The sequence below is a fragment of the Prunus mume genome, linkage group LG1, assembly GCF_029339155.1.
Source record: "Prunus mume cultivar Tortuosa linkage group LG1, ASM2933915v1, whole genome shotgun sequence".
NCBI classification, from domain to species: Eukaryota; Viridiplantae; Streptophyta; class Magnoliopsida; order Rosales; family Rosaceae; genus Prunus; species Prunus mume.
In genome coordinates this window covers 2,545,342-2,559,942 of record NC_142698.1, presented here as the reverse complement: position 1 = coordinate 2,559,942, position 14,601 = coordinate 2,545,342, and the positions used below count along the sequence as shown (strand labels likewise).

Here is a 14,601-nt window from a genome sequence, read left to right as displayed (position 1 = left end):
TATTTTCTTTCAAGGTTCTTGGACCTTATGAGCATGCTAGCTTCCTTTTGCGTGTGCTTAGCTTGGCTTGTTCCTTTTCATTTTGCCTAAGCTGTGAAAGTCAGCATCTAGGATCCCATTCAAATGGCTTTGCTTGGCATGTCTTTTGCTAAGTAATATTTTCCTCCATTTTTTTGGGATATCCGTATATTTATATGTAATTGTAAACGCATGTTCAAAAAGGAAATTCGAGGTACAAAGAAGGGCAAACTTTTAGAGACAATTTTTTTTTCAAAATACTCCTTCATTTTCATTTCAAACCCCATGCTACCATGATGATACAAAAGCTTTTCAAAACAAAGAGCATATAGAAGGAGACAACATTTTTTAGATAAAAGGAAATGCAATAACATGAAAATAAGATATTATGCCTACTTAGCAGTAGTAGGGCTTGAGCCATTTTCCATTGATGGGATCCGTTAGCATGCCTTCCTTGACAGAGATCAAGCGCTTATAATAACCGCTGCTATGTACCTCTTTGACTGCGAATGGACCCTCCCATTGTGGGGCAAATTTGGAAGGTCCTGACATTTGCCTTCTCACATGTTCAACGACTTTTAGCACGAGATCTCCTTGCTTGAAGGCTTGAGGCTTAACGGTCCTGTTATAGGCTTGGCAACATCTTGTTGTAGAGTGCCATCCTTCTTCAGCTTCCATCCTTTTCTCATCAACTGCTTCGAGATCTAGCAAACGCCAACTGAGCATGTCTTTGCATCCCATTCAAGATCATTGACAGCTGTTATCCCGCTGTCGGGATGGTGATTTCCACGGGTGAAATAGCCTCGATCCGCATACGCGAGTAAGGTGAAAAACCTGAGCGCCCTTGGTGAGGTGCGATAAGCCCACAAAGCATCCGGCAGGTGAACACTCCAGCCTCCTTGATACTCATATACCATCTTGCTTAGAATCCTCAATATCGTCTTATTGGTAGCTTCCGCTTGACCGTTTTGCGGGTAATAAGGCGTAGAGCGACGATGCTTGATACCGTACCCACTAAGGGTTGAACCTACTTGCTTGTTAACAAAAGGTGTGCCATTGTCGGTGATCATCTTGTATGGGATTCCGAACCTACACACAATGTATTCCCGAATGAAATTCGAGACAGCCTCTGTGGCCTTTGAAGGGGAATTGCCTCAACCCATTTCGTGAAATACTCCGTAGCGGTGAGGATCCATATGTAGCCATCGGAAGGGGGATGGATTGTCCCAATTAAATCAAGCCCCCAAGTATGGAAAGGCCAGGGAGTGCGCATGTCTTGTAGCAGATGTGGGAGGTTTGTGGCTTAGATTAGCATGGATTTGGCAGGTGTGACATTTCTTAACAAAGTCATGTGCATCCTTCTTCATGGTAGGCCAATAATACCCAATGTTTAGTAGCTGCCGGTGAAGCTTCTTCATTCCTTGGTGCTCTCCGACTTCCAAAGATGTATCTCTTGCATGGCTTGACGCGCTTCTGATTCTCTCAAGCACTTTAATGGCTCACCATTAAACCCCTTCCGATAGAGAGTTGACCCATCAACAAAGTACCTCTTTATGGCCTTTTTGAGCTTATAGGCAAGTTTGGGGTTGGTCGGCAGAGTTCCTCCAACAAAGAATGCCAAGTATGGAGTCCGCCAATCTTCTGCAAATGAAACAGTGAATGACTCCTCCGTAGAGGGTATCGTAGAGCAGGTGGGACAATCGGATTGTAGTTCACCTGCTTGCTTCTTCATCTCGCCAATAATAACCTTTGCGTTGCAGCGCCGGACAGCCGACATCGGGTTCCAAGCCGCAAGTGGCATCGTACCTCTTGCAACCTCCTTCTTGCTTCGCCATCCCAACACACCGGGTGAACACCTCCAAGACGCTCAGAAGTTCCCAAAGAGAGTCACATAGTCTTTCAAGTCTTTAATGCTGCTCTCTTCACCTAATTTTTTCTTCAAAGTGGCTTTCCAATCATCCTCTTCCAAAGAAGTCCCCCGCCATTGCTTCACCACTGGTGTGCTTCTCCTTATCACGGTGATGTTGGGCTGCTCTTGCACAAATGAGAGCTTTGATCCCAATGTGGCCAAAGCATCAGCGTACCTATTGGTGGCTCCTGGAATGTGCTCCATCACGATTTGCTTGAAGGAATTAATGAGCCTTTCAGCAGCTGTCCGATATGGTGCCAAGGTTGCTTCCTTCACCGCAAAGCTTCCTTGCAATTGACTTAGTACTAGGTTTGAATCGCCGATGATCTTCACCTTTTCTGCACCCATTTCTCTTGCTGTGGACAATCCTGCAATAAAAGCTTCGTATTCCACCACGTTATTTGTGCATGGAAAGTCTAGCTTGAATGAGAGAGCCGTAGCTTGCCCATTGGGATTAATGAGCACGACACCTGCCCCTCCACCTTTCGATGTGGAAGACCCATCAAAGTAGAGGGTCCATGGTTTTCCTCGTAATAAGAGCGACCATTTCCAGCCTCCTGACTTCCTTGGAAAGGGTTGATCCTTCTATTTCTGGGAACAGGCTAGCATGTCGATCCGCTTGTCCCTTGATGGCCTTAGGAGTTGTGCATACGATATCAAATTCGGAAAGCTGCAATAACCAACGTGCGAGACGGCGGATAATACCGGCCTTGTGAGCAGATATCTTACGGGATCGGACTTTACTATGAGTTGTAACTTGTGAGCAAGGAAGTAGTGTCGCAAGCTGCAGGCAAGATAGACGAGAGCAAGGCATAAGAGTTCTGCTTTGGGTACCTTGCCTCGGCTCCTCTCGGTTGTCACCATAATAAACGGGCTTTCCTCCCGCATGGCCATCTGCAAGCAAAGCTCCGACCGCAAAGACTTGTCGCAGCTAAGTAAAGCTTAAGTGGAAGTCTCGAATAGGTGCCCTCATCGTGGGCAGCTTTGTGATCAGCTTTTGTACCACTGGTAAGCTTTTGGCATCCCTGGCTCCATATATATGGCTTCCCTTTCTTAAGAAGAGGAGTGAAAACACTCATCATTGCAGCAAGGCCTGGAATAAAACGCCGAATGTATGACAATCTTCCATAAAACTTTTCAACTCCTTTGATTCTTAGGCGTGCAAGAGAGCATATGGCTTTGGTTTCTCAGAATCCACATCTATACCACTGGTGTACCTCAAAGCCCAGGAACTTGCGGATGAGACTCAATGCGCATTTCTTTGGGTCTATTTTAACCCATACAATGCACCTTTCCCTCGCCTCAGAACTCCTGATGACTTTCTCTGGTTTTGGATTTTACTACGAGGTCATCCACATAGTCTTCCACCTCTTTTCCCATCATATCATGAAACACTGCCGTCATGGCCCGTTGGTAGGTAGCACCGGCATTCTTAAGACCAAATGGCATGACCGTAGTAGAAATTTCCATAGGGTGTTCAAAAGCTGTTTTTTCGGCATCCTTGGGAGACATCTTGATTTGATTATAGCCACTAAATCCGTCCATGAAGGATAGCATGCCTTGACCCGAGGTTGAATCAATCAAGATATCCATGTTGGGCAGCGGGAATTCATCTTTTGGGCAAGCTCAATTGAGATCACGGTAGTCGTGCATATTCGATTACCCCAGTTTTCTTCTTCACGGGTACAATATTTGCCAGCCATGTCGGGTGTTTGATTGGCTTGATGAATCCAGCGGCTAGCAGCTTTTCAACTTGCACCTTGATTTGCTTCTCAATTTCAGGATGAAAATTCCTTCGAGGTTGTACAACAGGTCTTGCACCGAGCTCAGTATTCAGCCAGTATGACTTACCAAGTTTGGATTAAGGCTGGGCATCTCTTCATAACTCCAAGCAAACACATCTCGAAATTCTTTCAATAACGACACCAAAGCCTCCTTTCTTCCCCCGTTAAATGAACACTGACAGAGATGGGTCTTGGGACAGAGGGGTCATCACTTAAATTAATTGTTTCGGCCGCTACCATCACGCCCGTTGAGCCATCTTGCATGCTTGGGGCTGTCATTGGTTCTTGGAAAGGACAAGGCAAGGGTGCCTTGCCATTTAGACTCGCGGTATGCAGCATAGCTTCTCCATCATACTCTGGCTTTCCGTAGGATACAGTCAAGCCCCAATCCCATAAGCGATATCTGATGCGCCCTATCCGCAGATAACCTTTGAGCATTGAGGATGATCGTAGGCATGGTTGTTGGCCTCCGAGTGCCTTTTTCTTTCTCGATCAACGATGGTTATGAGCTCCTCGTTGCTCAGATCCCGAATCTCGTCCACGGCGGCAGGTAAGTCCCAGAATTCTTAGATGGGTTGCTTCAGGCACTGGGTGTAATCCGCTCGGGTAGTGAGCTTCGCTTTGATTGAACGGGCGCTGATTTCCTGGTATGCAGTGGTCTTAGCCCAATTCTTCCTTTTACACATTGATGGTACGTAGAGACCACAAGTTTATGTTTGTTGAGCCATGGCCTTCCCAACAAAGCATGATAAGCCACATCTACGTCCACCACATAGAACTTGGTAAGTGACCGGACGGGCCCTACCTTCAAATTTACTTGCATATATCCAACCGTAACCTCACTTTGATTCCCAAAACCGCTAATGCTCGTTTGGGACTGCACAATCTTGAATAGTGGAATACCAGCTGCTGTAAGTACATGACATAAAGGCAAGATGTTATGAAGAACCCGTGTCTACAGAGCTCTTCGTATAAACACATCATTGATTTGTCCCTCCGTAAAGCGGCCTCCTATGATCCGGGTATGGAACCTCCATGTCCTCGTCTGTGAAAACAATAGCATTGTCATTTTCAAGAATGACCTTTGAGGTTGAGCAGTGAAGCAATGGGGGTTGGTTCCTGCAGAAATATTCATGAGGGCTACAACAGCTACTTCCCTCGCTTGAGGCAAACCAAGTTGGTCGAAGAGTGACTTAACTCTAGGGTTTCTCTGGAGGACTTGTGCTGTGGGTCCTTGCTTCGAGCCTAGATATTGCTCCACAGCTTGCATCGGCTTACTGTAAGGGTGTGAAATGTCACCAGGCGTTCACGGCCGACGAGGGTCCTCGGCGTTGTTCTTAAGCATGTCCAACATGAACACCCCATGTCCTGACAGCCATCCCATCCATCAGTGGCCATGGCGTGTCGTAGCTTGACGGTTTGAGTATTTGCACCAAGTAAGCTTTATCCATGTTTCCACAAGGCTCCCAAATAGCCTCTGGTGGCTTTGGATCATTCCTCCATGGGTGGCACAATTCGTCATCGTCGAGCAAATCATCAACACATAATAACAATAGTCGTTTTTTCCCTCCGTTTTGGCAAAGGGTCCTCATCAATAGCCTGCTTCCTAGAGGGAAGCTCAAGAACTCCCTCATGTATTTTGCCATGTAAGATCCTCCCTTAAACTCCGATAAGTGTGGTGGATGTCCTACAAACCGGTGGTAGCGGCGATCTGGGATCATTTTTCTTCCCTGTGGGACCTTGTAGGGCCTGAGAGGTTTGATCGCGCCGTCAGAATCATTGTGTCGAGGATGGCATGAAACTCTTCATCTTTGCAAGGCAATGGCGGGTACGCCTCCCTATCTTTCCGCTTATGAGTTGTAGTCGTTAGATGGCTTCTCATCCGTGGCTAACACCTGATGTGATTCTTCTTCTCACTCCTCCAGCCCCTTTGTCCAGCCGGTTTGACGGACATGCTTGTCTTTCTTACCGCCTGAAGAATGGGAAAATTGGCTGATGCCAATATTTTCAAGTATACTCTATAGTCCGCCACAATGTTGCTGATGCAAATCTCAACAAGTGCCTCCTCATCTTTTTCATCATAGCAATCGAGAGCCAAGTCCCGGAATCTTCTCACGAAGTCCACGGGATCCTCCCCTTGCTTTTGGCGAGCGCTGTTGAGCTGCGTGGTGGTGACCTCTCCTCGTGCTGAAAATATTTTTACAAAACCGCTTGCCAAATCGTCCCGAGAACGCATAGAGCCTGGTGCCAGTGTGGTGTACCATGTATAAGCCCGATCCGTGAGGCTCTTTGAGAATTCTCGGAGTCGCAGATTATAATCACCAGCGTGTGGCCCCAAAGCATCAAGGAATCGGTTGACATGTTCCTTCGGGCTTCCTTTCCTCCCATCGAAGAGAACAAAGGTTGATGTTTCGTAACCTTTGGGATAGGGCTCTTGGAGTAAACTTGCTTTGGGTACGGTGGCTGAGGAATGTACTTCCAATCCTCCTGACTTCGACTAAGCTCCCTTTCCAGCATGGCAACGACATCCTCCTGGGTGACAAAAGACGGTCCCTTTGTTCGCACTTTCCAGGCAGATTCTTCTTGCGGACGCCTATCCTCTTCACTTGGCTTAGAAGCAGCATTTTTTAATTCTTTGATAGTGTCCATCATCTCCTTCTAGGTTTCCCCCATGGCCTGCATAGCTGTGATGAGATCAGTGAGGGTGAAGGCTTCCTCACTTGCATGTTCTTGTCCTCTAGAGGAAGCATTTTGCCTTGATTCAGAATCACCATGGTCGGGCCCATCTTGGGAGGCCATGGTATTGCTCCTGGTTTTCTTTCTTGGAGGCATCAGTAAAATGGCAGCTTGTTCCCCAGCAGAGTCGCCAATTTATGTAGGGGTTTGTTCCAAAGAAATGACGAATAGGCCTGGGCTGCTGTAAGAAGACAACGAGCAAAATCCCCCAAATGCCTGAGTTCGAAAAACAAGCTCCCAAGAGAGTTTTTAGAAAATCTAATGAGATTTTAAAAGAACACTCTCAAGATCACTTCACTAACACCCAAATAAGCATGAGGATTTCGCTAATGGCTCAGCCTGAGGAGTATGTGGCATGGGAGCTAAGCTTTCATGAGTTTAGCAGTTTGAGAGAGAGAGAGAGAACAGCATGAATTTCTTAAAGAGGATCAAATCTAACCAAGAACGAAGAAAAACTTAGCAAGGTTTTATCTCAGGGGAAGAAGAAAACAACGGAGAAAGGGGATTGGGTGGCTTGAGTAAATTCCAGATTGCTTGACAAAGCTTGGTCAAGCTCTGGGTCGTTGAGTTGTGGATGTCTTTTCTGGGTAGCAAAAGTCTCCTTTTATAGGCGTTAGGAGCTCTAATTTCGTCTGGTTTTCCTCTTCCTTTTTCTTTGGCAGCTCCTACTTAGCCCTATTTTGATGAATTTCTCCATCCAAGGGGCATGGGTAAGGAACCCTTCATGGTTCCAATGGCTTGACGCAGCTGGGCTTTCCACAGAGGGAAGGCGCCACCTGCTTTCCTTACGTTTTCTCCCAGGTAGAGCTTACAGAGGAAAAGGGGAGAGATGGAGCCTTTTGTCCGATGGACACTTCTCTCACCCCCATGGATTTCCTCTGGTCTTGCCGTGGCTCCCTTATGACCATTGTTTGGAATTCAAACGGGATAGGGCTCGACGCCAGATTTTTGCAAGCGCTAGGCTTGGGCTTGTACATAAGGTATTGGGTCCTCGGCTTTGTTGCTTCTATCATTGTGAGCTTTGTCAAGCTCTGGAAAGGCTTTCTCTAATTCTATTGATGGGCTGGGCTAAATATCTTGGTAGGTTCTTTGGTGTCTTCCTAGAGCATGGGTCAATTTTTTCTCCTCTCTCATGCTAACCCATATGCTTGGGTTCTAGGCAGGCTTGAGTTCCAAAGCCCCCAAGTGGCTTTGAAACCTACGCCTTGAACCTCAATAAATGGCCCCGTGATTGCTCGTTCTCCATACCACAACCTTCTCAAGAAGCCCCGGTTAATTTCTGTGGCTTGGGCCTATAAGCTCGTGAGCGTAGCTTTATTAGAATGCGCATGATTTCTATGCTTGTGCTTGGGGTTTTATTATGCCATGATAGGCTATAGTCGGGCCAAGTAGCGCCGAATGAGCATGTGAGCGTGATTTAGTAATATCGGTATGTCCTTGGCTCCTTTTGCACGTGCTTGTTTAGCATGATTTGTCGCTTGTAGCTTGTGTTGGCGGCTCTTATAAATTTTCTTTTATCCCGATTGAGCTTATTTTGCATCCAATCACTCATATTGGGCTAAGGGTTAATTTGGGCTTAGCCCCTTGAATTTTTGGGCCTCAACAGAGATAGAGGTTGATGCACAACAAGAAGATGGTCCTATAACACAAGAAATGGAGGTATTGAGAAATCATATAGCTACAAGTTTAATGAGTTCATTTGCTTAGAAATGTATTGCTTGTTTATGACTAACTTAATTTTTGTTATGACCATATTATTGTCAATATATTTATTTTTAATGGAATACTTTATTTATTTTATAATTAAAATAAATTTTAGGGTATGATGGAAACATATTTAATACAAAAAAAAAAAACAAAGGAGATAAAATGAAAGTGCTTTTCCTTTAATCAAAGACTTGAATAGAAAAACTATTTCAACATAATGCCCTTTTTATTCATTATACACAGCTCACAACACTTAAAAAAAATAAAAAATTAACGAACACTTAGAAATTGATTATTGTACAAACATCACTTATAACAAAAGTTTACCAAACGCTAAACTGCTTTCTTTCATTGCTGATTTCTCTCACAGCAAATCTGACAACGATTATTTTCACAACATAGCAATGCCAAACTAGTAGTTTGCTATAATGACTTTCTAGCTATTTTAGCTAGAATTTGACTAAAATTTGGAGACTCCTGGAGATGCTCTAAGAACCAATTAAAAAAGAACAACTGGCTAGTTTTTGTTTTTCTGTTCAAATCAGCTCTATGTAGGTATTTGTATAATATGTCATTCAAAAATGAGCTTTTTACTTGTTACTAAAAACCTAAAAAATAATAATAACATGAGCTATTTAACTAATAATCAACCAATCAATAAGGGTGTTTTGATGTTTCCTATAAAATATTTGGTCACTTGGTTTTTTTAATGTGATACAGGATGCGCAAAAGGCTAAAATATGGTCACTTGGCTTTTAATTTTTAATATTTTTTTTTCTGAAATATTCAGCCAATGCACAAATTCCGTTACCTTCAAGTTTCAACAACTACAATTAAAATCCACAAATGCTTTAGTTTAGCTAAAAACAAATCAAACAACTAGAAGGCAAATGAAAATCCCAATTGAGGCAAGAAAATTAAATCTCACAACTTCAAACTCTCCATTTTCTTCCCTAAAATGTTACACCTCATCAAACTTCCAATGGTATTGCAAACCATCTTAGCATCTTCCCACCTATTACCATCTGCCAACCTCTTGTACAAGTAACTCTCAAATGTCATGCGTTGCACATACTCATCCCCACACACAACTCCACCAAAGCTTCTCTAGCCGCATCACTACCATAAAACACCTTTTGCAACAAATCCAAAAACCTAAATGTTGTAACGTACTTGGCATCCCATTCTTTCAAATACTCCCTCCTCAAATCCCCTTCGTTGATCATCCTCTGCCCTCCTTCGGATGCCTTTACAATCGCTTGGCCGCACAATCTCCGCAGCACCGCAGAAATAAATCCCCTCGCACTGAACATTTCGTCACATACACCGCTGCGTCCCCGACAATGGCGCGCAACGCGTCCTCTGACACGAGTTGCGTCGGGGATGCTCGGGTATCGGGTGGGCCTCCACTTTGATCACTTTCCCACCGCTGATCTTAGAATTGGCCCGAGCCCTAATTGCCCTTTGGAACACCTTAATATCCTGCTTGGAGCACACCGTACCAGTCCCCACTGCCACGTGGTCGCACTTGGGGAAAACCCAGGCGTAAAAATCGGGCGACACGTCGTTTCCCACGTACATCTCGGCGAGATCTTCGTAGTACTCCATTTTGTCGTCCGTGAGCTTAATCCTCTCCTGAAACGCAATAGCGCATGAGTAGCCGCCGGCCTTGATCGACTTGGCGACTCGGCTGTTGGCGCCTGTCCGCGCCGATCACAACGTCCACGGCCAGAGCCTTTTGCGAGTTGTTCGAAATGTAGCGGATGACGTACGGCGCGTCGTTCGAGGTCGGGACCTCGAGATCGGTGACGAGGGCGGAGATGAGGTCGGCGCCGCACGATTGGGCGCGGGAGCGGAGGAAGGAATCCAGTACTTCGCGGCGGAGCATGGCGATGAACTCGTCGGGGCGCAGGGTTTTGCCGAAATCGACGGCGAGATTGGAGGGGGAGAAGATCCTCATGCGGGTGACGTGGCGGTCGACGAGGTGGCGCGGGATGTCGAACTCGTCGAGCATGCAGAGAGGGATGGCGCCGCCGCATGGCTTGGCGGCGGAGGGGCCGCTCCGCTCGAACAGAAAGGTCTCTACGCCGCCTGCAGCCAAGGCCTCGGCGGCGGAGGATCCTGCAGGGCCCGCGCCGATCACGGCGGCGCGGAGCTTCCGGCCGGCTATGGGCGGGTTGGTGGTGGCGGGCTTTGAAGCTCTGATCGTGAGAGGGCGGTGCTTGGTCGGGAGGGAAGCTGCGAAGAGGCTCAAAAGCGCTTGAGTTGCTGCGGCCATTGTTGAGGGTTTTGTTTGGCAGCAAGGTGAGTGAGTTTAATTATTGTGCTAGTGATTTTGTGATATGCTTTTGCTTTTGAATATTATTAAATTAATCAGACAATGTGGACGTTGGGGGTTTCAAAAGTTCCAAACTTTTTACTATTTTTATATTGCAACCCACTGTGGAGCTTGGACGGAGGAATCTGGAATCTGTGAGCTTCAGAAAAATAGTTGAATCTACTTGAACCAGATAATAGAGAAATTATAACAGAGTTCAAGTGCTTAATTCACTGAAAAAGAATAATTCAGGGAATTAAGTTCGATTAGCGTGATAGTTCACGGGTAAAACGACAGTTTATCCATTTTAATACAGCATTCCAATTTCCACTTAGGAGTTTAGACAGAGGAATCTGGAATCGCTGAGCTTCAGGAAAATTGTTGAAATTTACATTCATGAAGTTCTAATTTCTACTTGAACCAGAAAACAGTGGAAATTATTAGAAAATTAGAGTTGCAGAGTCAGGTGGGAATTGGATGTGAGGGTGAAGCAGTGGAAAGCAATTCCTGGATGGTGGTAGGGCGGCAAATGCGAGAAAGGGGAGAGCCGGACCAGGCAGAGTCAGCCAGCAAGGAGTTGACTGCCTTTGTTGGGTTGTACAAATCCCACCACACATGGCTTGTATCTTGTTTGCATGCCGTATCTTTTGAAAGGCATCCAATTGCTGCCCCATACATTCCCAACCCACAGCAGGCACTCTTTACATCCTCAAATCCTGCAACCAGCAAGTTTCTTAGAATCTTATAATTCGGAGTAATTAAATTCCTTCCTTGAAAATGAAATGAAATCAGTAATGTATTGAAATTTGAAAGAGTTGGTAGTAGTGATTTGTACCGCATACTGTTCTGGGTTGTTTATGATCTTTCTAATTCCTTGGTACACATCACAGAACACAATCTGGGCATCCGGAAGCTCTGCGCGGAGCATAGCAATCTGCTCGTGCAGCATTTTGTTGTACTCCGAAACCTGCGCATTGATCTCCTCCACACAACCTCTTCCATCATCATCTTCCTCACCGGCTTTGGAATTCGAATTGTACCGGTCCAGCAACATACGAGGTGTGCATCCCAGAGGCAATATCCCCATGCAGATCATCCTTCTCACATTCATGTCATAGAGGTTCCTTATAACATGTATCATCTGATTTGCTAAAACGTGGGAGAATTCTTGGTCACTGTAGTTTTGTTTTGCAGCGCCGGATGCATTTGCGCAGGTAGAGGTCGATGTAGTCGTCTTTGCCAAAGGAGAGGTAGAAGATGGAAGATCGGATGAAATGGAGAGCTGTTTCCTGGCTCAACTGCAGTTGTAAGAGCTGCATTGAGTCGAAAACTTGACGTAGTTGCTGGTTCACAGACTGGTAGCTCTTTGCTGCTCGGGTTCATGATTGTTGCTTGTGTTGAACCAAAGTTGAGGCCTTTTAGTATTCCATCAATGGATCCATTTTGACTGTAGAAAGGTAGGATATTTGGCATGCCCATCTTCTCAGCTGTTGGTACAAACAAACATGTTAGTGCAAATCCATTTTTCATTAAATTAAAATCCACACAATTGATTCTAGTTACTGCAGTGCAGAATAAACTGATGCCTTGTTAGCATTTTTCATTTTCTTTTTCAAATTCCCATGATGCATGAACATATAGGTAGCAATAAGCATTTTGGCACACTCATATATTCACATAATTACATTGGTTAGCCATAATTGACAGAAGTTGACACTGATAAATTGTGTTTATTATTAAATTAGCAGCCAGGCCATACATATTTATGTACTTTTGGGCCAGCCCATGCTACAAACATCTAACCTTTTCCTTCATCAGAAGAAAGTTGAAGCAAACTTGAGGTTGGAAGTTGAATTTTCTTTGATGGTTTAGCTTCTACTAGCAAAGAATGATGGGTGCCCATCAATCCCACAAAAAAGAAAAAGAAAAAAAGAACCAAGAAAGCCAAATTCAATCATACACAGGCCGGTTCTCAAATAATTCAAGTCCAAGAAACAAAAAAGCAAAGGCCTAACACAGAAAATTTCATAATTTCCTAAGGAAATTAAGTCCAAGAAACAGAGCATAATTAATTTTTTTAATATAAGTGATAGTCTAAACTACAAGGAAATGTGGGTTTCTTACACACGCACTGCAAGGTGTCATGAGAATTCGAATTCAAACTTAGACCACTGGAATGCAAAGCAAGACCATTTTTCACTGGACTAATCAGTTGGCAAAAACAAAGAATACTCATAAAAACGATGAAATGAAGGATTAAACGTTACCAAGAAGATGGGGAATCAGAGTGGAATCAGAACCGTTGCATGAATACAAGGACAGATAGCTGTGAATGAGAGGGTAAAACAGTGTGTTGTCTCCACAATCAACAGAGGAATCTCCCAAGATGTAGAATGCAGGGGCATTTAGGTCATTTGAAACCTCTGGCGGCAATTTCCCATGTGCCATGACCAAAAGGCCTAGAAGATGAACAAGAAGCAACAACTTGCTTGCTTTGAAATTGGGTTTTTCTTGGGACATTGTCATCTTGCTTTTGCTTTCTTGAGTTTGTGTTCATCTGCTTTTGCTTTCTTGAATCGAATTGAATTGAATTGAAATGTGCTTGATTTGTGTTGAGGAAATGGGTTTTAAAAGTGTGTTTGTGCAAACAAAAGAACATGCTTAGTGTGGGTTAGGCGATAGGCATAAAAATCATGTCTGGGGAAGTTCACTTGGTAGTAAGCTTCCAATGTTTTTATAGAAACACTATATTTCCTTTTTTTTCTTTTTTTTTCTTTTTTGTTTGGCAAATTTAGGGAGTTTTTCTTTCTCTGACTTATTCCCTTTTCCTTTTCTTTCATTGTTTGTATCCCTTTACTAGCCTCCCAAAACAAAATTAAATAAGATCAATCCTAACAATAATTTCTTCGGTGTGATAGTCACATCGCTACGTAGTGTTACTATTCACTATGTTAATACATCTTTGTCTATTTGTAATAAACCCTAAAATTAGACTTGAATGATTTTTCTCCTTGGTGTGAAGTTTTTTTTTTTTTGGTGAAAGCTAAAGACCCATTTGATAACCATTTTAGTTTTTAGGTTTTAGTTTTCATTTTTTGTGTAAGAGTATAGAGGAAATGAGAGTGATAATGAGAGTGAGGATGCGATTGAGAGAGGGGATCAGAGGGGAGGATGGGAGGGAGGATTAACAAAAATGAAAACAATTTCAAATATATTTTAGTTTTTAGTTTTTGTTTTCACTTTTGTTACTCTTCCCTCCATCTCCCTTTCAATATCATCTTCACTCTCATTCTCATTTCTATTCTCCCTCTTTTCCCTCTATACTCTCGCACAAAAAATGAAAACTAAAACTAAAATTGAAATGGTTATCAAATGGGCAATTTGGACTTATACATGAAAAACTTGATCCCGCATTTTGGAGTGGATTAGACAAGCTACTTTACTTGTTGTAAGTTAAATTTATACTATGCTCCTATTTTTATGTGATGTTATTTTGTGCTTTATTTTCCTATGAAAGAGAAACAATTCTATTGTGAGGAATACTGGAAGCACACACAACTACACCCCCTCTTTTTTCCCCAGTTTTAAATAGTTTTCCAAAATGATTTGGGCTTCTTAGATCTATGTCCAAAATGATTAGTTGTCATTAGGCTAAGTCGTCGCCGTTTTGATTTTAGATGCAAGTCCTTTGACTTTTATTACTTTTTTTGTTGTGTCAATTTTACCCTTTGAGGTAAATAAGGAAACACATTGAAAATCCAAATTTAATGCATTATTTCATTGTAATTGAATATACCAAAATCATTATGGTCATAAACACTTAATTTGTTAATTAATTATGGTCATAAACAATTCTTTTCGGTAATTATCACATAAATTACAGCTACCCGATTCAAGGCATAAGGGGCAACATTAGAATAAAAAATAATTTAAAATAAAAATAAAAAGATTACATCATAAAATATTTAAAAAGGAATGTAATCTTATGTGGCATAAAGTCAAAGGACTTGTACGAAAGTCACCAACTCTGAGGATTAAAACCAACTTCTCAATGAAAATTTGGATGTATATCAACTTTTCTAAAATGATTTTTATAGTGTTTGGTTTAAATAGACAGAAGTGCTTCTAGG

At 43.3% G+C, this 14,601-nt stretch overlaps 2 pseudogenes; both read right to left on the bottom strand.

Moving 5' to 3' along the window:
• Nucleotides 1–8,876: 8,876 nt before the first annotated feature.
• LOC103330245 (geranylgeranyl diphosphate reductase, chloroplastic-like) lies at nucleotides 8,877–10,512 on the bottom strand (annotated as a pseudogene).
• Nucleotides 10,513–10,668: 156 nt separating this feature from the next.
• Nucleotides 10,669–13,073, bottom strand: LOC148920689 (GDSL esterase/lipase At1g71250-like; annotated as a pseudogene).
• Between the last annotated feature and the right edge of the window lie 1,528 nt (nucleotides 13,074–14,601).